At 38.1% G+C, this 24,519-nt stretch overlaps 1 protein-coding gene and 1 long non-coding RNA gene across 5 annotated transcripts in view; both read left to right on the top strand.

Annotated features, from left to right (window-relative positions):
- The window catches only part of LOC123868566 (protein-L-histidine N-pros-methyltransferase), a 73,434-nt gene that overhangs the window by 29,739 nt on the left and 19,176 nt on the right, over positions 1–24,519 (top strand). The gene's annotated exons all lie outside the window — the stretch shown is intronic.
- On the top strand, positions 6,323–22,728 carry LOC123868568. The gene is made up of 3 exons (XR_006796659.1): positions 6,323–6,333; positions 16,614–16,616; positions 22,470–22,728. It is a non-coding gene; the product is annotated as an uncharacterized LOC123868568 (long non-coding RNA).

The raw sequence follows: 24,519 nt of genomic DNA on the forward strand, positions 1-24,519 counted from the left end.
CATTCTGATAAGTACAAGTTAGTCCATGACCGCAATCTCACCTGATGGTAAGTGATGATGCAGTCTAAGATGGAAGTAGTATGGCAGTTACATTAAACACGCACCCTTGTTCGGTTTCTACACGGCATCGTACCGGAATGCTAAATCGCTTGGCGGTACGGATTTGCTGGTATAGTGGCCGAAGGCGGAAGCCTCCCACCAAACCAGACCAGAGACAATTTAGAAAATAATATAAAGTCTCAAATTGCCCCTGCCAGGAATCGAACCCAAACCTCCCAGTTATAAAAGTGCTTACCACTGCGCCAAGGAAGTCAAGTTCAATACATACGGTTTCAAATAAATTATTCAAATCAAATCAACTATCTAAATCTATCCACTGAAATGAAAACGTTAACCTTGGTACCTACTAATGAATCACATCTTACACAAACGATGAATTGCCGCTTGAATCACGACAATGGAACATTATTAAGTGCGTCCAGATTCGTCCAATTACGCCAATTACAATCTCCTGGTACATAAGTACATGCGAGTATATTATTTCCTCATCCATTGTGTTGTATCTGCACAAATTAACTAATTCGAGTCGCCAATAGTGTGGTGTGAGGCGTCCGTAAAAAAATGTCGATATTATTTTTTAGTTGAATGTATAAGTTTAATCTATTTTTTTTACCGTTTCATCTTCATTTACCATTACAAAATAATTGAAATGCAAACCGTATCTGTCTTTATTTTCTTATCGATATTTTATACTGGACTTCTTACGACTTATTTTTATTAAGTACTAGCTGTGCCCGCGACTTCGTTCGCGTGGAATAGTGACTTTTCGCGCTTTATATAGCCACGGACGCTCAGGCGCGAGCCGCCGTGATTCTTTAAATTGACATAACTTTTTTATTTATGAACCGATTGACATGAAATAAACACTAAATCCTAAGTGAATCTTACTACAATATATTAGTGAAAACCGTATCTAAATCGAATAAGCCGTTTCTGAGATTAGCGTGCACAAACACACAGACAAACAGACAAACAGACAAAAAAAAATTAGTTACAATTTCGGGTTCGGCATCGATATAATAACAACCCCTGCTACTTTTTTTTTATATATTTCCATTGTACAGACACCACTTTTCTACAATTTTATTATATGTATAGATAACTATTTAATTTTGTTTAAATTAAAATTATTAGGTTAGGTAAAAGGTTCTTATTCATGTCTATGGTCTAAAGCCGAAATGTTGGCACATCGTAAACGGCTTACGCCATTTGCGTAATCCTTATAAATGTCCAAAGCCGAAGTTTTGGCTTTGGACATGTATAGCGAGTTTTCAGGCTAATCTAGAAGCGCCTAAATTTTCTAGTCCAAAGTCCAAAGGTGATCGACAAATTGACGTTTCGCTTGCCAAGCGCTCTGGGCATTCCTGAGGATTATCTAGATTCTAGACCAATCGCACTGGCCAGCATTTCGGTTTTGGACTATATAATCACGAACTTGCCATTGGTAAGGTCAACGTAGGTATAGACTATAGAGTACAGTTTATCGATATCGATAGCATAACTTAATTCTCGCACTGTCCGCGTCCGGAGCGCTCTCTGTGAACGTGCACTGAAAACGATCGCGCCCGGGTGTCTATAGCGGGCACTAATAAATAATTTAAATAAATTGACGGACGAGATTTACTCATTGGCTGTTTCCGTCTCTCGATTACGCTTTATTTATCACTTACTACTTGTCGACCAAACCCCGCCGCTCCAGCGTGCACTGCAATCGCTCTGCATTGCTTAGGTGCTAATTTTATTGACTGCGTACACTTTCATATTGAACTAAGTTTCTGTTAACTTCATCATTCACAAATTACTGCTAATGTGAGATAAACTTCACATGTACCTCAATCTCGTAGACTTTTGTTAAGTTAAGGCTTTTTGTTAAGTTAATGTTTTGTTATTTACTTATACTTAAATCTGCAAATTCATTTATAACTCCACCTTCGACTAGATTAGAGAGCCGTGAAAGTATTAGTTACTAGCCGATGCCCGCGACTTTGCCCGCGTGGATTTAGGTTTTTCGAAATCCCTTGGGAACTCTTTGGTTTTCCGGCATAAAAAGTAGCCTATGTGCTAATCCAGGATATTACTCGTATCTATCTCCATTCCAAATTTCAGCCAAATCCGTCCAGTAGTTTTTGAGTGAAAGAGTAACAAACATACACACACACACACACACACACAAACTTTCGCCTTTATAATATTAGTGTGATCATAAATATGAAATACCTATTACTGGCGACCCGCGTAATGCTGCTGCAACTACGTCGTTATTCTGCATAGTCATAGGTTATTTCTTAATATTGTCATCAATAGGTTAACATACAAAATTATTATTTAAGAAGATAAGACAGCCTTCGAGCGCACCCGAGCGCGCTTCATACAAACGCAATTTCATTCTTATTTTAATATAAACTGAAATTTTGCAGGTACGCTTTCGTCAGCGTACCTGCAAAATTGTCCAAACCAATTTTTGGTTTGTTAGATTTTCGTAAAAATAATATGTAGGTTCAAAGTTACATAGATTCCAACTTGCATGTTGAGTCTTTGTAACTTTGAATTAAAATCAAACTACATTTGTAAGGAGCGAGCTCGAAAGATAATATTAATAGATACAGATAAAAATCAAGCACTGATTTGAACTGATTAAAAATAAATAGAAATCAATTAATTTGGACATTTACACCGGAAAAGTCAATAGCGTCGAAGCGAGCGTTCATTGAGTCATTTATCCTAACTATAGGCGCAATGATTAATATCCCGGATATTTTGCTTAAGGGGAGCGACGTCACTGCTGCTTCCTGATGAATGATTTGTGCGGGCGATAACACGAAGGCTTGAAATGCCTACCCGTTAATTAATCGTGCGAGCTTACTTTTATCTACATAATCATCTTGTCTAGTAAATTATTTTAGGGCGTACGAACAACCAATATTTTTTTTAATAAAAAAATAGCGAGCAAACAAGCAGGCGGGTCACCTGATGTTAAGTGATTATCGCCGCCCATGAAAATTTGCAGTACCAGATGTACCGCCGATGCCTTGCCGGTCTTTCAGGAATTTGTTGGTCCGCCCCCTTGAATAACCCCACGTTGTAATCTAATGGGAATACCGCCGATGGGAGTTGATTCCATCATTCTTCTTTCGTGTTTTGAAATTCAATATCTCCGCCACCGATGTTCATCATCATCATCATCATCATCAACCGATACACTTCTGAATATAGTCTCTTTGTAGGGACTTCCACACGCAATAATCTTGTGCCGCCTGGATCCACCAGTTCCCTGCGACTGGTTTGATATCGTCTGTGTACCTAGTGCATCCGTCGCTGCATTTTCCGGTGCGAGGTGAACATTCTAGCCAGGGGCGTGCACAGGATCTGTAGCTAGAGTAGGCATAAGGTAGGTAGTTGCCTAATTACTAGCGGTAATGATGAAAGATGAGCATTGAACTATTTCAATCAGCGTAAGCAGCGCTTTTATGCCTCTATAACCTGCACGCCGCTGATTCTAGCACCTTGTCGACGCTATTGAATTTCTTAATGTCAGTAAATTAGTGATCTATCTACCCTGACTTTGAACCCTGTCTACGCGACTGCGTAGGAGGATTCCGCAAAGGAATTAGTGCGAGTAGATGGGATATCGATGAATCTTTTTATAATTCAACGAAAACCAGCGCATTTCAATCAAAGCATAGCTACCTCAAAACAATATTGTTGGAGGCAATAAACTGCCAAAATCAATTGGCTTCACCCCGCGAGGCCGCCGCGCTCCTCGTTGTCGTACGGAGTGACAGGCGTCGATATGACTCGAAATTTCATGTTGCAAACGTTAAAAAATACATTTCGTTATTTTTCATTCTTAGTTAATTTAACTCTTGTTGATATTAAAGCTTCTTTATGCGTCGGGCGATTTTGGGATAGGTAAAAACTAAAAATAAATAGTGCTCGGAGTGTCGATAGAAGTAAAAACTAAACTTATGTTAATGGTTTTAATTTATACATACTTTAAAACTTAAAGCGCCGGCCACACAGGCCGCCTATGCGTCGCGTAAGCGTAGACGTAGCGCGTACCATTGCGTTGTAATGTAATGTATGGAACTCTATGAGACATGGCTGATGGCATACCGCTTGCGTGGCGTGAACGTTCGCGTAGACGTAATGCGCGCAGATATGTCTACGGTTTCGTGTACGTGCATGGTGTGAATCGGCTTTTAACGTCTTCTATATAACTTACCAAACAGTACAGCTCTGGCACGTTCAATAAAGTTTTCGGTCGTGTTGAAGCAATATTGTTGACAGAGCCAATAAATTGTCAAAATCAATTGGCTTCAGTTCGACAGGCAGCTCGCTGATGTCATACGAAGTGACAAGAGTTGATCCAAAATGCTCCATTTTGAAAAAATAAGGCGGGATTTTACAAAAACAAACAAAAGCCCGTCAAGAAAGCAAGTTATTAAAAACGTTAAAAAATACATCCATATATTTTAAAAATATAGTAGCTTGAGTAGGTGCCACTTGAAATGACGAACTATTTTTTTTTTAACCTTTAACCTCTATTACATGACCTACAAAGCAGTAAGTACAGTTCAATCAACTTTTCGAGCGTGTTGAAGCAATATTGTTGACAGAGCCAATAAATTGCCAAAATCAATTGGCTTCAGTTCGAAGACGACATTTTACTTAACTTTTTGTATTTTTCGACAATTTTGGTACATATTTGGAATATTTCGTTTTCGATAATCGGTTAACATGCAGATTCACCGGCGTTCTATAAAACTGGTGTCAGAAGACCCATTTGACCAGAAAGTAGGGTTACGTAGCCGTGGTAGTTGCGCTAAATACTTTGACGGTAATTTCGTTATTTCTTGAACCCTTGTTTATTTTTCAAAAACTGCCTAGAAAAGTGAGTGTGCACGGATCGTAAAAAATCATATAGTTTCAGACGTGGTTTCACATGTTTAGACGCACGCACCACGCCAAAAACGCAAAATGCCAAATTAAATTGTGACGTTTTGCGTTGTTTTGAATACGCAAAACACCAAACAAGCATATCGCCAAAAACGCAATAAGTATGCCAAAATTAATATGTTTCGAAATATCAAACCCAAAGCAAGGCGTTCTTAAAATGTTCATTTTTAAAAGGGTCTATTACTTTAAAATAAGAGCCCCTTTTATTTTATAGCTTAATTTATTTTATAGGTATGGTTTTTTTTACTATCATAGCGATTTGGTATTTCACGTATAGGCATTATGGTTTGGCATTCTGCGTACGGGTTAACATTTTGGCATTTTGCATTTTTGGCGTTGTGTATCTTAACCCGTTTTCAGAGTAGTACCTATCTGCCTACTCAATTCAACAATAACAATGTGTACAGTAGGTAGAGTAGCTGTAGAGTTCGATGACAGCAATCCCGTCGCAATTCGCTACCTCATTCGTTTTATGAGCACTCAATCAAGCCCACAAATTACCTGTTGCTAATTCTGTTTCATCAACAAAAGGGTGAGGTGAGTGACTAATTGGAACCTGTATCGGCGAGATGCAGACCCGAGAAAATGTAGGGTATTAAATGATTAAGTACTTTTTGCACCAATAAACTAATTTTTTTAATTCTATAGAATAATTGTTGAGGTTTAATAAAAATTGTGACATATACATAAACATCCATACCTATTTCTATATTATAAATGCGAAATTCTTTCTGTCTGTTTGTCTGTCTTAGAATAGAGATAGCTTGCATTCTGTAGACGGACAAAGACTACGTTTATCCCGGAAAATAAAAGAGTTCTCACGGGATTTCTAAAAACCTAAATACCGCGCGGATGAAGTCTCGGGCATTATCTGGTTTTTCTATAAACAACAAACTGTTTTGCAAAATGCTTAACATGACATCAAAGTAACGTAAACGCTACGTACGAATTACGACATAATATATCATACTGGAAGTAAAAGATAATGAAAACAGATGGAAACTTTTATTTCCGTGTGAAAAGAAATAAAGCGGTACGCGTTTCAAAAACCGGTCAAGTGTGAATCTTACTCGCAAACGAAGGGTCCCGTACCAGGGACAAGAAATATCACTTTTTAATCCCAAGTGCAAGTTAATGACCTGACAGCGTCATCTATGATGTGGTTTAGTAAATTATTTGTTCAAGAACACATTTTAATTCTTCTTTTTGTGATGTAACCACAAATTCACGGTTTTTAGGATTTTTTCCTTTACGTGTGCTATAAGACTTACTATCTACCTGCTACATGATTTTAGGTTAACGGCAACTACTTTATATGTTTCTTGATAGACTCGACAGACAGACAAGTATATAACGTATACCTGCCTGTCTATCTGTCTGGAAAAAGGAACCTTTATAGGGATACTATAAAGGTTTTCCTTTTGAGGTACGGTACCCTAAAAATTCAGATTTTGGAGAAAATATCGCAAAGGCTCGTGTAATAATAATAATCAATCAAGTAATTATTTATTTTCCATAGTGTATAATCTCCAGCAACGCTTTTGAGTGGGTCCGAAGTTATTTATTACTCATATGACTTTTAAATTTTTGAGATATGAATCATCTTCCGTGTCAAGAGCATTTACTGGTCATTGTGGTAAAGGCAGGTTTAATTAATAAGCACAAACATAAAGGTCTTGAGTTAAAAAATCGCTGTTCGGACATTTTAATTACTTTGACCTTTTTTAAAAGTGCGCCGAAAGGACCATAAAAACATTTAAGTGCGTTTCGCGTGGTGTCAAAATTGCGATTTTAGAATATTTGATTGCATGTTAATTATTATTGTTTAGTAGTTTTTATTTTAATACCAAAGCTTATACACATTCTTAGGGTCTTTTATAACCCACTTCGGAACAAATTATATTATCGATCAGTAGTTTAATTACAAATTGAGCACAATTTTGAACTTTTTAGGGTTCCGTACCTCAAAAAACCCTTATAGGATCACTTCGTTGTCTGTGTGTCTATCGAGTGTATCATTTCGGGGTAATCAAAACCTGTAGGGTACCTACTTCCAGTTGACCTAGAATCAAGTAATTTGGCAAGTAGCATTGTTTTATAGCACAAGTAAAGGAAAAATCCGAAAACCGTGAATTTGTGGTGAACTGTGAATAAAAAATAAAGAGTGTCCACAAACAAATAATTAGTTCACTAAATCACATCAAGATGGCACTATTCGTCATTAACTTGCAGGGCTGTACGGGTGTTGAGCGATACATTTTTATAATACTGGTATGGATGGTGCGGAACCTTTCGCGTGCAAGTCTGACTCGCACTATACCGGGTTTTTTTTTACTAAAAAAATAGTACCACACAAACAACAGAAAACTTATGAGTACGTACGAAAGGGTAGGTGCCCAGTTTTGTTCCGGTAGATGGAAACGATCATATCTGTGCACTAGTTGTAGGTACCTCGGTTGTTTAATAAATCGTCGCATTGTATTTATTTATTGTGTGTAGTGCGGTGCCGTGTGGTCCCTATTCCGAGGCGGTCGCCACTTTTCAAGGCGAGCGATCATTCGATAGTGTACCATTAGCGCGAAGACTCGCGCCGGCATCAAATTGTAAGCTTAGATATCGCATACAAATGTCGATCGGTTCGCCTTCCACTCCGCGCTCTCCCGCTCATCTGCATTGAATCCCATTGTTGCCTTTATTATTCGATATGTGCGTAATCGTTAATTTATAAATCGCCGCCCGCGTGATTTCATCTCGCTCGTTAATGGCCTTTTGTATCGATAAGTCAGTGTGGCAGTGAGTTGCGATAACGTTACTCTAGCTACCTACTGAAATGTGAGAGTTGTAAGATATCTAAGTAGGTATATTTGTTTTATCATAACACAGATTTTTTTAGAGATATTAGATATCGACATTTGATGAACTTTCAACTTTATCTAAAACATTACGTTACGAGTCTTAATGTCAGAATAATCAAATGGTGCTTCCAACATCAATGGTCATAATGATCTTCAATACTTGATTGGGATTGGGCTTTGTTTTGTCGAACAGCTAAACATGTTTGACATCAGCTATTCCATTTTATCGACATGCGATTGCAGTGGGCCGTAATTATTCGCAACAAAAAGGCGACAGTCCCGTAATAAGGTCTCAAAGGAGTCAGGCGCGGGCGCGGGCGCGACGCAGCCGTAAAAAGCGCAAAGAATACACCTCGATATGATCGCACAAAAGCCGCTCCTGAATCCCAGCTCAATGCTAATTTCCACTATCGCGCTCGCCCTCATTCATTTTCAATCGAAGCCAGCCTCCGCTTACTTCTATTTTTTTAAAATCACATTAAAGAATCGAATATGGTAGTTGTTTTTTTCCCATGGCCGGTGCGTGCGACGCGATTTATTTATTTGCGAGGTTTTTTAAAGCGACATTCCGACCCGCTGTATACTTGTGTCTACCCGCAATTGGCATTTCGGGCTAAGCGCGAGCTACACAAAGTCGCCGGTTTTAACTTTTAACGGTTGTTTTTAACGCTCGGACCCTCTCGCGCAAGAAACGGAGGATACAAATAAATTATTAATCGTTTGTCCTGTCTCTTATAAATTAAAATCTGTCCTTTTTTTTGGCGGAGCGGGCGCTGCTTGTGTATTTTTTGGTCGTTGCGAGCTAAGCCGACTATCCCCGAATTTATTAAAAGCTTAAGCGTGAAGTAAGCAATTAAAGCTTTGACGGAAATTAATACCTACCTTTACAAAAACGTCGCGACTTTGTATACTTATAAATTTTATCTTTATAATTTATTGTTAATTTTCTAACTGCTTTGTTTGTTATACCTATCTAATTAATAGATATTAATATCTTAACTGATGATCAAATTTTAAAAAATTACTTAGCAAGTTTTGGTCCCCAGATCCAATCACGCATCATCATCATCAACTCATCTACGATCCACTACTGAGCACGGGTCTCTTTTCAGAATGAGAAAGGTTTAATCAATCACGAATACCTATTACAATCAAATTATTATTGTCTGTTTTTGTTGGTTTCCATATTCCTAATTCGCACTACTTTTGTGTTATGGAACTCTCACACGAGAGTAAGTAGGTACCTACCTACTCCATCATTATAAATGATTGAATCTTCCTGTTTTTGTAATAAAAAGTCGATGTCCGAAAAGAGGGCGCCATAACACATAGTGTTTCGCCATAAAATATTCAGCAGCTTACATAACAGCTTCAATTAGGTACGCTTCTAAAATTTTAAATTTTCATGCTCGCGCGACACGATTGAAAAACAAATCCGTGAAAATTATCTAATTACGTGTGTGCGAAGAAAAATCGCAGGTTACTTTCGCAACCGTCCGGAAAATTACCGACATAAATCACCCGGGGGAGGGATGGGCTGATTTTCATGCGCCATCTTTGCTTGGTATTATTTTGATTTATTTCAGCGCGTAATGAAAGCGAACGGCCTGTTTTCAAACGAAATCCTGCGATGTTTTCATTACATTACGACATTATGATACAGGACAATGATTTGATTATAGAGATTCTGGTGTATCTCTCAAGTTATATCAGTTTATTACTATACTAGCGACCCGCCCCGGCTTCGCACGGGTAGCTTATTAATATTTTCGTAGGGATCTCTAACTTTTTCGAAAATAAAATATAGTCTATGTTACTCAGGAATAATGTAGCTTTCTACTGATGAAATAATTATCAAAATCGGTTCAGTAGTTCCAGACATTACCCCCTACAAACAAACTTACAAACTTTAGAGACTGCTACTACAGAATTCACAAATGAATCTCTTGAATCTAAAGTAGTGCGAAAGATCACAAAAGTTATTTTGAACAAAATACAACCAGACCACTTTGGCGTTCTGACAGTCGTAACACAAGAGTAGGCTAGTGGGTACAAGGTACCAAATTGCCCTTTTAGTAGGCTGTAGGCCTTTTACTAAATTATACGTAACGATTTGTCCTAACTGACTGACTGATCTATCAATGCATAGCCTACATCGTTGGTGCTAGAAACTTGAAATTTTTTCGTCTCGAAAGCCCTTAAGAGCTTTTTCAAAAGTGTTCAGTCGTTAAAAAGCTTCACTGAGGAATGACAAATTTAAATAATTGAAAAATCGGTCCAAATCAAACAAAATTTATCTAAAAAAATAACGAGTAAGATCTTACCTCTGCTGAAGGAATGTATATTGTATAGTGTTAAATTGAAATCGCTTGTAATTATGTATTTTTGTCACAAGACAGATTTCTGAGTATCGGAAATAAATTGGCAAACAAAAACTATTGACGGCGCGCTTCATTTTAACAGAAGAACATAAACCAAGTAACGGTATAGGCCATCGATATAGGCCAAAGAATACAACGTAAACTCGCAAGAATTAACAAACGAAATATTTTAACGCGTAAAAATTTGAGCTCGGTCATTCAGGACATAAGAACGCGAAAACTTTTAACGGCTGCCCGAACATTTCTTAATTAGACTGTTTTTATTGAACAGCAAATTCGGTTAAGGTTAACAAAAGGCTCGCTCAAATAAAAATAAAGCTGTGATTCGTGACGAATCGGGAAGGTGTTTCGGTCCCTCGTAACCCTTTTTGTGACCGCTTCCACTAATCTAGTGATGGCCTCTCCAGTTTTTAATTAAGGATAAATGTAACATAGCTGCACGTTCTATAGCTGCCTCACACTCAGGGTTGACTTAAACATCAAAACATGTAAAAAAAAAAACATTTTAGCAGTTTTCAGTTTTTATTAAGTAGTTAATTAAAAAAAAACACGCCAACTGCTTAAATCGAATACGAATGGTACGACTTGCGTACGAAAGTACCTAATTAATTGCGTAGGTACTTAGTCCATTTTTATGTTGAAATATGTACTTGTGTTGAAAAAAACTACAGTTACACAAATTCTTTAAATTTAAATTACTACAGAATATACATACCTACTATTATTTTATTTGACTAATATAAATGAGAAAGTGTATGTCTTTTAGCTTTTCACGGCCTATCCATTTAACCGATTTTGACGTTTGGTACAGAGAGTGATTGCATCCTGGAGACGGAAAAAGACTAGATATTTTTTATGCCGAATAATCATAGATTTCTCACGGGATTTTTAAAAATCTCAATCCACGCGGATGAAGTCGCATATACATTACTAGTATATGATAAAGTTAACTTTTTTATAAATTAACCTTTTGCCAACCCTAGATAGTAATTAGAAGGAGTCTCATTTGAGTTCAATGAATAGAGGCAACAAAGACGGTAGCACATCGACTCGGGTAGATCGGTTGAAGGAATTTAAACAGTAATCGGGGCATCATACGAGTACCTACCTAATTCAATTTTATAAACATTGTGGAATGTTGGTCATCATCATCATCCATAAATATCCATAGATTTATAGACGTCAACTGCTAGACATATTAGGTCTGTTGTAGCCTGTAGGGAATTCCACACGCCAGTCTTGCTCCGCCTGAATACAGCAGCAGAAAGTCAAGAGTGAATAGGCAACTTCTAGGCAAGCGCGCTCCATCTTAGGCTGAATCATCACTTGCTAGCAGGTTTGATGGCAGCCAAGCGCTAGTCGATAAATTAAAAAAAAACTTAGGTCTTGCGGCTCCAGTCCAGTCTCCAACGTCTATCGGCGTTTTGAACTATGTGCTCCACCCATTGCCCCTTCAGTCTCAAAGTTTATTGATTAGATATCTTCGATTTTGATATATTGAAGAACATTGTAGGCAATTTGAGGAGATTCTTGATAAAATCAAAAAATCAAAATCAAAATATATTTATTCAATTAAACTTCTACAAGTATTTTTGAGTCGTCAAATGCATGTACCACTATAAATACTACAATCTACCAATATAAACACTAAAAGTTTAGCTTTATAGGTAACTTTTTTGTACCTACCTAACTAGGTATAAATAGTTTTAATGAAGCAAAATTTCCTTCGGTAGCTAGGTACCTACTGAAATACCTAGGAGGAAAGCTTTTCTTATATTATTTTCATGCTTTAATTATTTATTAGCTAATAAGAAAAGCATTGTAAAAAGTAGTAAAACCAATTGCCTCTTCATATCAAACATCTAGCACATTGATGAGAAATGGCTTATTCATTCTTAGTAATGTTGTTTTCGTTCAATTAATTATATAATTAATTATATAATTAATAAAAAATACTTTGATGAATAGAATAGTTTTGTACATTCTTTTTTTGCATATCTAAATTTTGAGCAACTATAAAATATATGTGATTTCAGTATGAAAGTTCCGAAACCAAACATTCTGATAAGTATCTCAATTAGACCTCTCTTAAAATCCATCTAAGAGCCCAGACACGTGTAACCGGTAATACTCCCGATTCGATCTCTGATTCTCGTTCAAAGCCCAAAAAAGTTACATTAAGATCGTAATAGTCTACTTGATTACCATCTATGTTGAGTGGATGACGATTATTTCCGAGTCGGCATCTTGGGATCGGAGAAATAAAATGCGTACGCGCACGCGTCGCCACCGAGTTACGCTGTCGTTAAGAAATTACCGAGCGCTGTCGACGTCGCCGATTTTATCGATGGAATTTATCGACGATACTTAAGCGGCTTCACGGCCCTATGCTCTTCACTGCAACGTCATTAGAAAAAAACAAGCTAGTGCACTGATTATATTGTATCAAGCGGGAGCGATGAGTAATTTTAATTGAAAATGCCTCAGTTTTCTCTCACTGGTGTATCAGGAACTACTGGTTTCCTTCTTGGTTCTAAGAACATGATTCACTCATTAGTTAAGGCTGTCTACAATTTAATTAACTTTTATTCCTATCATTTTCCTGGAATTGAGCTTTGAAACTAACGAGACAAATATTCTTAATTCGGGGTTGAGATGTTCAGTTCACTCGAGCTTCCAAAAAAGGTAGGTAAGTATAATTAATGATTCGTGAAATAATTTAATCTCGTCTCCAGTCCACCCACACGAGCCTAGATTCCTCTTTCGTCATCGGTCACTAAACAATGACAGATCATAATACGTTTCTCTGAATTGTATCTACGCTTACACAATAGTGTGAGTGATTTCTCTTCTCTTCGATACGGCGAGGTCGGAGGCGCGGGCGCGGGCGAACGGTAGAACGGTAGTAACGAGTGTGTAATTATTATCAGCGGCGCCGGTAGCCGAAAGGCCGACTCATCGTAATTTGATGGCGTCGACCGCCCCACCCGGCACAAAAAACTAATTAACAAAGATGGACTCGCTGCCCGCTGCCCGCTGGAGCCGCGGCGCGGACCACGCTGCTGCATTCGCGAGATAAATTAAAACTGAATAGCACCAATATTTTTATGCAGATGCCTTTCATGTTTTAAATACGGTGTTAAATTAAAGGGCTACTCTTTGTTGCGAATTCAATAAGGTAATGTTTTGGTTGAAAAAAAACTTGTTAAAAAGAGAATTTATGGTGGCTTGCAGACTAGGTAGTCATATTATGGCCACAAGGTAGGCTTGTTTTAAAATTTTCAACTCTTTTTGTTGTTAGACTTGCTCATGTCTAAAAGCTTGGTTGATGGAATTTTATAATGAGGTCGCCGCTAATGTGCTAATGATGGTGAGAATTTGCCTATTCACTGTTGCGAGTTGCGACCTAATACTGAATTGGTACCTGTAGACAATTAATTACAAGGCGTCCATTAGACGATAGGTTTTGCTCTCAGTTTAACAACTTGATTGATGTTTCCATTACAAATATCTGAATAATTAACTTTTTAAACTAACTAGACATACCTACGCTTAAATGTAATCACATCAGTAGGTAGTAGGTGATGATGGATAAGGTGAGCGCGTCTGCCTAAAAGGCGCCTATTCACTCTTCTTTTTAAGGTCCCAGTACTTAATAGGAAAACGGAAGCCGGAAGGGCATATCATATTTTAGCAGTGCGTATTACTTACAAACGAAGAAGCGCATTGCTTTGTACGAGTTCGCGAAATTTTGACTAAAGGGGTACACGCAGACCTTTACGATCTGCTAGACATTGTTGGGGATGCCAAGTTTCTTGCCAGCTGTTTTTTGCTTAGGAACTGAACAAAACTGTTCTACCAGTCAATGGTTAACAGAATTGACTGATGCAGTCACTATAAATTGTACTTTTTACTAATATTGCATGCCTGATTATGGAAGGTGAAACATTTCCACTGGGCAATATATACCTACTTAATAACATCAGATTGTAAAAAATGTCTCTGCAAATCAAGAATCTTTGCAGAAGCTGCCATCTCTAATGGATACCTTAAAGCCGTTTAGGGTGTATATGGCCAATATAATATCTCGCCATCTAGTTGACGTCAACTGCCTATAGTACCTACGCGACTGGTCGAGGTGGCAATCGGGGTGTGGAGACACCCGTACCGCCCTCGCGCTAGCCCGCACCGAGTTAGGTTAGGTTACATATTAGGCCATTTGCCTATCCCATCTTGACCACCTCGACTTGCCATTTCGACCTATCGTGATCTTAGCTATAATCCAAGAAAATCGGTTCAGCCGTTTGAAAGTTATCAGCTCTGTTCTAGTTACTGTAACCTTCACTTGTCGGGGGTGTTATAAATTTTTAATTTACACTTGTTATAATGAACGCAATGTTAGCGTAATCCCCGTAGGTAAGTCAAGTAGATAAAGCAAAATGTCAAAAGCAGCTCGCAATCTATAAAACATGCGTTCGACTGTCCGTCGAGTCGTCCGCAGCACACAAGCCGGTGACGGATAGACCGCTTGATGGATCACCAGTGCGACTGAAGCCAAGTGACCTCGGCGGGCAATGGTTTTACTAGATTATGCAGTTGTTAGTTGGGAAAACAGTGATAAGCTTTTTAACCCCCGACCCAAAAAGTGGGGTGTTATAAGTTTGACGTGTGTGTCTATGTATCTGTGTATCTGTCTGTGGCATCGTAGCGCCTAAACGAATGAACCGATTTTAATTTAGTTTTTTTTGTTTGAAAGGTGGCTTGATCGAGAATGTTCTTAGCTATAATCCAAGAAAATCGGTTCAGCCGTTTGAAAGTTATCAGCTATTTTCTAGTTACTGTAACCTTCACTTGTCGGGGGTGTTATAAATTTTTAATTTACACTTGTTATTAATTAAGATCAGCGGGTGAAGTTCAGAACCAGAAAATCCATTAAGATTTCATTCATTCATTTGTAAAAAAAAATGTATGAGATTACAAATTGAGTGATCGAATAGCTGACGGACGTTGAAAATATTATCAAAACCATACAGAATTAGTCTGCAATTTTGTTAGAAGTAACGCAAGTACACCACTCTCCTGCTCTATCTGCACTTTGCCGTACCATATACTACAATCTTATCAAATCGATTCCAAAAAGTGACTGCAACGTCAAAGTTTAGAGAGTTATCAACCACAATGACCCGTGAATAATTATTTTTCGGGAACCAGGATACGGTCGCCGAATGGCCGGCAGCGGGCGGCAATAACCGGCCGCGACGCGTCAACAAGCCGAAGTTAATCCTTTTCATACTTATTTACAGCCCGCGCCTCCTGCCTTAATACTGCTATTGTTCACCAAAGATGTATTAAAATTTTATTACCTACTTCACCTTCAGTTTTAAAGGCTATTATTATAATACTTTATTCCCACTTGGTTATTTACGGACCTGATTGGTAACGTACGTACCTATAGCACAAGTTATATCTACACTTATTTATGGTTCCATTCTTGAATTCCATAGGAGCCGGAGAATAGAATCGAAGGAAGAAAAAAAGTAATTAACTATTTAAAAATTTGGACCCCTAACGGGTCTGCAATCGGATGCTTCATTAACGCAGGGACACGACGCGACGGCGGGCCTAAGAAATGTCGCGTCAAAACCGTGTTCCGAGAAGCGTAGCGCTACCGGAGCCAAAAGGGCATTAATAAACACAAAAGGGTTATAAAAACTGTGACAGAATTAAGAGCGGACGCGTTAAAAATGGAGGTGTACGAGCGACGGCAACGCGAACAAGTGAAACATAATGCGCGAAACAAAGCAGCCGGAGCGAATGCTTTAAATCATTTTTAATTATGTTATGGCGCGACCGCGGCGTTACTGCGCGGCTTGGGTTACACAGGCTCGCTCACTGCTCACGCGCTGCGCTGAGCATGTGAGTCATGCCTTGCGGGAGTAGGTACGCACCGTCACCGGCCGACCACCTAGACGTCCTCCCTCCGCCCGGCCAGGGCTCCCGTCGTGTCCACTCTACCCACTGAACTTGTAAATCCGTTGTAACAACTACTGTTCTAGTAGGCGCTATCAGATTTCATGCATGTATTACTCGTGCAGTTAAGCACCTATATTTGCAACCTTAATGGAAACCTTTTTTTTGGTTTCTACCCGCAAGAATCAAGATCTTCATAAAGATCATGAATTCATCTTTATCTTATGGATTCAATCAAACGAGTGCTGATTTCTATTATATTAGAATCATAACAATAAACTGATTTGTATTGCTATCTTCATCAAAACGATATTGACGTTGACCCAAAGGAAACAAGTAGGCTATATTTAAGTGCGATAAGTATGTTGTACGTAATATCGGTCAGCGGTAGTTAGTGAGTAGGTACTCAATATCTGGGTATTTTTACATTGTACCACGACGACACGATACGATAATGAGCATGACTTTTCCAGTGTTTTCCAGTTTCTTACTTGCTGACTGAAAATATACTGAAAATTATCTAAAAGCGATGTGCATTCAGATAATTTTGTGAACTTTATCTTTTTCTTACGAAATATTGTGATGGTTCCACTTTTAGAGCTTACAGTTTAATGAAAGTTTAGTATAGTTACGGAAAACCGTGCATTTTGATGTATATTTAGACCAAACGAGCGAATGCTTGCTCTGTCACCACTCTGTCAAATTCTCTTTGGATAAATAGAGACCGATTGTTCCTTCTCTTTTCATGTAAAGAAAATTAGACAGAGTAAAGATAGAGAAAGCATTTGCTCGTTCGGTTTAAATCCATCTACATCTACAAGAGACCTATGCTCAGTACGTGTCGCTCGTTGGTTTAGAGTGATGAGACGAACGAACGACGACTGTGGCTAAGTTATCACCGTTGTGTAAATAGTCCAAACTTTGAGTAGATAATATGCTGTCGTGTCGTATATTATAAAAGACATTCTTACGTCGTTATTTCACGCTGGCTTAGCGGGTTTTAAGCCGTGTATGACCCGACTGTAGTATAAATTTCTTGTTTACTCCTAATATTTTTAAATTAGTTAGGTACACGAAATTCTACTTCAATGAATTTGAAACTCTGGTTGTGTGCATATCTATAACTTTCCACACACCTACCCAAAATTGACATCATAGATGACGACGTAACATGGACAGTAAATTGACTTTATAGCGATATCAATTATACTTTGACTAGCGATCCGCTTCAGCTTCGCACGGGTAGCTGACCATATATAGCCGGATAACTTCTTGTCCTTTTGAAAGGTTTATGATTTGTATATATAAAAATCTGTAGCATTTTAAAATCGGCACAAAATGGTAGGTATTCATTGTAAATTCGCAGTAACTTTAATTAGTTGACACTTTTTGCTCTATCAAATTAACCACGCTTCGTAATTAAAGCGTTTTTTTAAATTATAAAATTCTCAATTTGCTCTTATTTCTCACAATGTTACCGAACATTTAATTGTTTTATTCACAGTTAGAATCCAATTATAAATTTTGCTGTTTCTTTAAAAGTTTATGCTCTTAGTTTATTACCGTTTATTCCCTGTTTCGTGCCGTTATGCAGCGATGGTACTGTTTTATTTAGATTTAATGTCTAGATAATGATATGCTCGCTTGCCTTTCTATCTGTTGCTTATGGAAATCTCTCACTACAAATATCACAATCATCATATCGTACCTAAATAATGGACGTTCACAGTATAAGCGCTACTACACCCTCACCACTCTAGAACTTTTCAGCTCAAAGAGCAACTAAGTATCATACAAACTGCACACCGATATTTCTACTTCTTTTGTCTAAGATTTATTAAAAAAAACTCAAGAGATCCATGAATGTTTCGTAGATCGATATTCTATGAGCTCGTTTAACGGAGATCGCTCACTACGTACAAGTAGGTGGTACAGCACAGCCAAACCATGCTACTGTAAGTTTTCATACTGAATTTGATATTTGAAAATTCTGATGTCGTCATCAGATCGCATTTGCATCACACTAATATTATAAAGGCGAAAGTTTGTATGTGTGTGTGTGTGTGTGTGTGTGTATGTTTGTTACTTCTTCACGCAAAAACTACTGGATGGATTTGGCTGAAATTTGGAATGGAGATAGATAATATCCTGGATTAGCACATAGGCTACTTTTAATCCCGGAAAATCAAAGAGTTCCCACGGGATTTCAAACATCCTAAATCCACGCGGGCGAAGTCGCGGGCATCGGCTAGTTTCTTAATAAATGTGAAAATATAGTAGGTATAAGTACCTGCTATTAACCGCAACGCACACTGAAAGAGTGGAGTGGAGCTGTGGAGAAGCGTCTTTTTTCATAACATTTCCAAACTAATCTTTATTTAATTTAACATAACGGCTACACCGCGCCGCGCCGTGCGACTTTTGTATCTTTTCTGTATTTTGTTTTCATTATACTAAATTTTAAACGTACGTATGTCAAAGCAAATAAAGCTGAGTTTAAATTGTTATAAAAAAACTCGGCTCCACTCCACTCTCTAGGTATGCTTGAGCCCTTACATCAAATATTCTCACCTTAGTTGCATTCAACCCCTGTTGATAATATTAAATTAATTGCCCAATGAAACAATGCAGTTAACATCACGTAAGGAATGTCACCGTGATAAGTAACATGTCGTTAACTAATTTGCCACAGAGTGGACAGATTGCGTGCAAGCATCGAGTATACGACATTACAGGCCGAGCAACGGGCTGCGTTCCGTTGGAATGCATGACCAATCGCTGCAGAGGAAAAAGCGCTGGCTCGTCGGTGAATGAAGCGATTAGCGCTGAATGGGTTACGGCACGCGGAACCAAGCGCGCGGCAGGATGGTCGAGCAGTGTTGCTCCTTTTAAGTTATTACCCCATTTTCGGGTAATTTTGGTGTTAACTTTTTGAGTGTATTAAGTAACATATTGTCGTCACCTAATTTGCCACAGAGTGGACAGATCGAGTATACGTACAATATTACCTACAGACCGAGTCACTGGCTGCGTAAGGTCGGAATGCAGGACCGATCGTTGCAGAGGAATAAGCGCTGGCTCGTCGTTGAATGAAGCGATTAGCGCTGAATGGGTTTCGGAACGCGCGTGGCACGGCGATGGCATAGTGTTGCTGCATTTAAATTATTCCCTCGTTTTAGGATAATTTTACAAGTTAACTTGTGCATTACGTAACATATTGTCGTTTACTAATTTGCCACACAGTGTACAGATTGCTTGCAAGCATGAGTGTACGACACAGCGTTCGGGCGGAATGCATGACGCTGCAGAGAAAAAGCGCTGGCTCGCCGGTGAATGAATCATAATGTCCAAAGTCCACCATATTTTATGAAAATAAATTAGCAATGCTACTGACTGTTGAGAAGAAGAGCTTTGAGGAAAACATGTTGGCTTAGCAATGAATGAATCGAATAGCGCTGGATGGGGTTCGGTAGTCGGCACACGGCATCAAGCGTTTGGCACTACGACGTTCGAAGTTCGAACAGCAGTGTAGCAACTTTTGAACTATTATCCCGTTTTGGGGTGATTTTAAAGGTAAGATACACATTTTAAGAATATATTTGACAAGTATCCAGCGTTTCTAAGAATAATGTGCTGGCTCAGCAGTGATTGAAGCGAATAATAAGGATATGTACCTACGCGGAAACAGCGCTATCACTTGTAACATTTAATTATTGTACTATTTACACTTTTTAATACTAATATGATTAGTAGGTACCTACTATCTAAAAAACCGGTCAAGTGCAAGTTGGACTAAAAATCCTTTCAAACAAACATATTACTATTAAATTAAATCATGAAATCAATAGCTCATCATAATATTATGATATCTTCAATATTTAATGTCCTTTTCCTCCATTTGCCGTTCGTTTTTCCGCCCTGTATATTCGATTGAATATGTGGCGTATTTGGTGACCTTATGTGTGGCAACACCCAGCCAGCTATGCCGCGCATTGTCTCAGCGCGCTTGACCCGTGCCCCAGGCAAAAACACCTCTAAAAACTAACAACCACTCGTAAGAAGCCGTCGGAACCTCTTTAATTGGATAAAAAATGGGATCGGATAAGTTTTTATCGATAGAAATAACGTTGACAAATTCTTTTTTAGATAATAAACTTCTTGCGCGTCCCGCGTTGATTATTTTTCTGATGAAGCCCGTTGGGTGCCATTTTTAAGCTCTGTAATTAAGGTTTTTATCACCTTCAAAGTGGCAATTTTGCCACTAAATATCCGCCAAATTGAAATAGGTTTGCGGAGACAAAAAGCGTGAAAGTCGCTAAGTCATGGAGTGAATATATAAACTTTATACATATCTACTTATTGAATGATTTATAACTGCAACAAGCCGCCTTAGCAGGAAAGTCGTGATTATTACCTTACTGCTATGGCAATTGTTGTGCTGAATATAGTTTTCTTACTATAATTGCATTTAACTAATAGTGAGAAAACCTCAGCCAATCCGAGGTGATTTCGATCTCTAGCTGTCAAACTACGGCGGTAAGCAGCAGGCAAACCAATAATTGGTCATATTATAAGTTCTAATGCTGTTCACACATTCCGAACGAGACGAGATGCAACTTTTCCATACTGAAAAATACTAATCCCAGCAGCACGCCTTGCTTATTTGGCGCAGGTGACGCGTTCTGCAGAGGAAGGCATTTGCTGCAAAGAAAATGCGTTACATTCAACGGCGATGCGTGCGGCTCGAATGTAATGTGCCACCAACATTAATTTAAAGAAACAAAAACCGTTTTTTTAAATAGTAGTCGAAAATTTTGGTGAAGTTTTGTATAAGTACAAATTTTATTCAGTGCTAATTACAGCCCGGAATCGGAAGCATACGTAGCACCTCGTTTACCTTATTAAATGCATCTGTATGGACGGTCGCGTCACTCAACGTCAGTAGCCACGGTGCGAGCGCATAAACACCTCCTTAACTCATCGTTAACAAAACCACACCTCTGACACTTTCAGGATAATCCTAGAAGCATGTATGTTGATGGCGATTGCTCACACGAACACGTCACGATCGCATTCACGAATATCATACGAACTCGTAATCATACCATTCTTTAACGAGTGTAATTTTTTTTAAATTAAGATACAAGTTAGCTCTTGACTGCAATCTTACCTGGTGGTAAGTGATGATGCAGTCTAAGCTGGAAGCGGGCTTACCTGGAATGGGTATAGCAGTTTTCATTAAACCCATACCCCTTTAGTTTCTACACGGCATCGTACCGGAACGCTAAATCTCTTGGCGGCACGGCTTTGCCAGTACGGTGAACTAGCCACGACTTAAACCTCCCACCAGACCAGACCAGAGAAAATTAAGCCTCCCACCAGACCAGACCAGAGAAAATTGAGAAATTATTAAATCCCAAATTTCGCCCGCCGGGAATCGCACTCCGGACCTCTCACTGCAAAGCGACTGTTACTTTATCGTTGTCTGTAATTTTATATGTTTCTTTCTCTCTCTGGTATTTGATTTTAAGTGCAATAGGTATATTTTTTTATCAACAAGTTAGACGAGTTGAGCTTTAAGGTAGATTTAAATTTTAAGTACGACACCTAATAATATCGTACACTTCTAGGTGACAGTATATATATTTGTTCAATCAAGCTGAATCATTCCAATTATGATCTTAAACCATAGGCTGTATATCTACTCTCGTTTGTGATCAAAAGTTACAACTATTTATATTCAACAACTTTTATGAAAACGAGTATGATTATTGATTAATGTAAGGAGTCAAAGCTCATGACCTTCATTAATGAGGAACACAATATAGAAAGGGATAAAAACGAGAAGCGTTAAAATCGGAAAGTCCCTGAAAATGTATGTTTGCATTTGGTATCTCTACTCGCCGTTATGCTTGCGCCCGCAGAATGGTTGCCGTAACAGAGAATTGTTTGGTTTATTCATGCAACATCCAATAAGGCATTTTCACTCATTTACTGTTAGACGCCGCATAATCAATCAAATGGTTCTCTCTTTTTCCTGGTACATATTTTTAACGTTAATTGTGTTGACGTTGAGATAGGCTTTATACATGTGTGTGTGTGCTCGTGGTATCGTGTGTGAAATTGTGCATGTGCCACACATGAGTCTGCGTGTCTTTACCAAGGAATTCTGAATACGAGTAGAAGTCCTAAAGAAGCCGCTCAGATGTGTAAAGAAAGAAAGAGAGAGAGCTGATAAGAGCTTCAGTTTTATTATTTATTTTTATTTATTTATTATCAAAACAAAATACATACAAATAAGAGCTTAAACTAAAAACACCGAAAAAACCACAGAGGTTTGTCCTCGGTGCCTATCTGCAACGAAGGTACCTATTAACTAATTGCTTAAAGAAATAATCTACAGTAGGTATATAACGCGAAGAATCACGTAAGTATGTAACACATTGTAATCGTGAGTAGGTTTATTAAATTTAAGGTTTATTAGGTCAATAGGATTAGCACTAATATAAATAGTTGTGAGTCTCAGGTGGCGGTGGGTGAATTAGGTAAATGGCTTGAGCATTGACGCACTCTCGAACATCAGTGCGCTAGAGATAATAATAGGTAAATAATTGTTTTCGAATTATTTTTTAACCCCCGACCCAAAAAGAGGGGTGTTATAAGTTTGACGTGTGTATCTGTGTATCTGTGTATCTGTGTATCTGTGTATCTGTGTATCTGTCTGTGGCATCGTAGCGCCTAAACGAATGAACCGATTTTAATTTAGTTTTTTTTGTTTGAAAGGTGGCTTGATCGAGAGTGTTCTTAGCTATAATCCAAAAAAATTGGTTCAGCCGTTTAAAAGTTATCAGCTATTTTCTAGTTTTCTTGTAGAAAAGAAGGTTAGATAACCCTTAGGTTCATAATATTCAAGTGTCAATTGACAAATGTCAAGCTGTCAAGATGGACGTTGCCTAGATATACATAATTATTTATTTGAAAATGATTTGTCGGGGGTGTTGAAAATTTTTAATTTACACTTGTGTACGAGTGTGTTTGTCGGCTACACGCTGTCCCAGTGTTATAGGTACAAGCTGCAAAATATACCATTTCTATTAATTTAGAATTTTTTGATCAATACGTGAGCGCTACAGTCCAAAATTTTTGAGAGTTTTTAGTTCAAATCTCGCGTGTGATTGTAAATTAAGGTAATTTAATTATTTAATTAAGATACGTACTGAAAGAAAAAAACTTTTTTTTTCGGTAGAGTGTAAATTGTAAACCTTCGCTCAATGCAATACTTTATATAGGAAAGTGGTTTATCTTTTGTTTCAATTGAGACTTCATTATAAGATACTGTTCCAGGATATATAGGACTCAGCGCTTTTCAAAAGCAATTTCGCATTCAAAGACTCGAGGGTAACTATAAAATAACCTAAAATATAACCCGTTTAGATGACATCGCCAAAAGCTGCGACCAAAAATGACCAATTTCAAATTCAGTTCCAATCGAGACTTGCGGGTGCTTGCGGTCTGCGAGTGCCGAGAGGCGGCCGTATTCAAATTGGCAATAGCGAAAGTCGGAGGATAAATCTTTAACAGAGGACTCTCCGTCACTCGTTCCATACAAACGTAATTTGGTTCTCATTTGAATATTGACCAATCAAACTCGATGTAATTTTGTAGACACGTTTTAGCAACTAATATTTATTTTTATTGTGTAACTTAATCTAATTAGTGTAATTGGACTTAAAAGGTCCGTTCTAATTAAATAATTAATTAAATAAATTATGTCTATGGTCTGTCAAGGTCTAAATCTGGCGAGATTTCCGTAAAAATACATACCTACCTTATTGGTTTTAATTTAACTGATTGTATTAAATTCTTGAAACCGTGTTAATTTTGAAACTGAATATTTTAACCGAACTCTGGAAAATCCACAGGCATAAATATTAATTCATAGAACGTAGCTATCCACAAAATGTTATTTATCAGTGGTTAGTTAGTATTCGAATGAGAGCCAAACTACATATTATGTATGGAGTGAGTGACGGAGAGACTCCTCTCAAGAGGGTAGAATTTGGAGCGAAGGTTGTTTAATGAGCTAATTCGGCATGCGGCGGGCGTCCATGCTAAACTACGTCTGCGGCCGACGCCCGATAATCGATTACTGTAATCGACTTACGTTTACCGATGAAATTATCGATATTACTTATTAGGGTTTACTAAAAAAAAACAGATAGGGGTCTGCTGACAGAAGTGAGAACCTAAAGCTATGAAATAATAGTAATTAATCCCGCAAGTACCAAGAGTGAAAC

The sequence above is a fragment of the Maniola jurtina genome, chromosome 9 (genome assembly GCF_905333055.1).
Source record: "Maniola jurtina chromosome 9, ilManJurt1.1, whole genome shotgun sequence".
NCBI lineage: Eukaryota > Metazoa > Arthropoda > Insecta > Lepidoptera > Nymphalidae > Maniola > Maniola jurtina.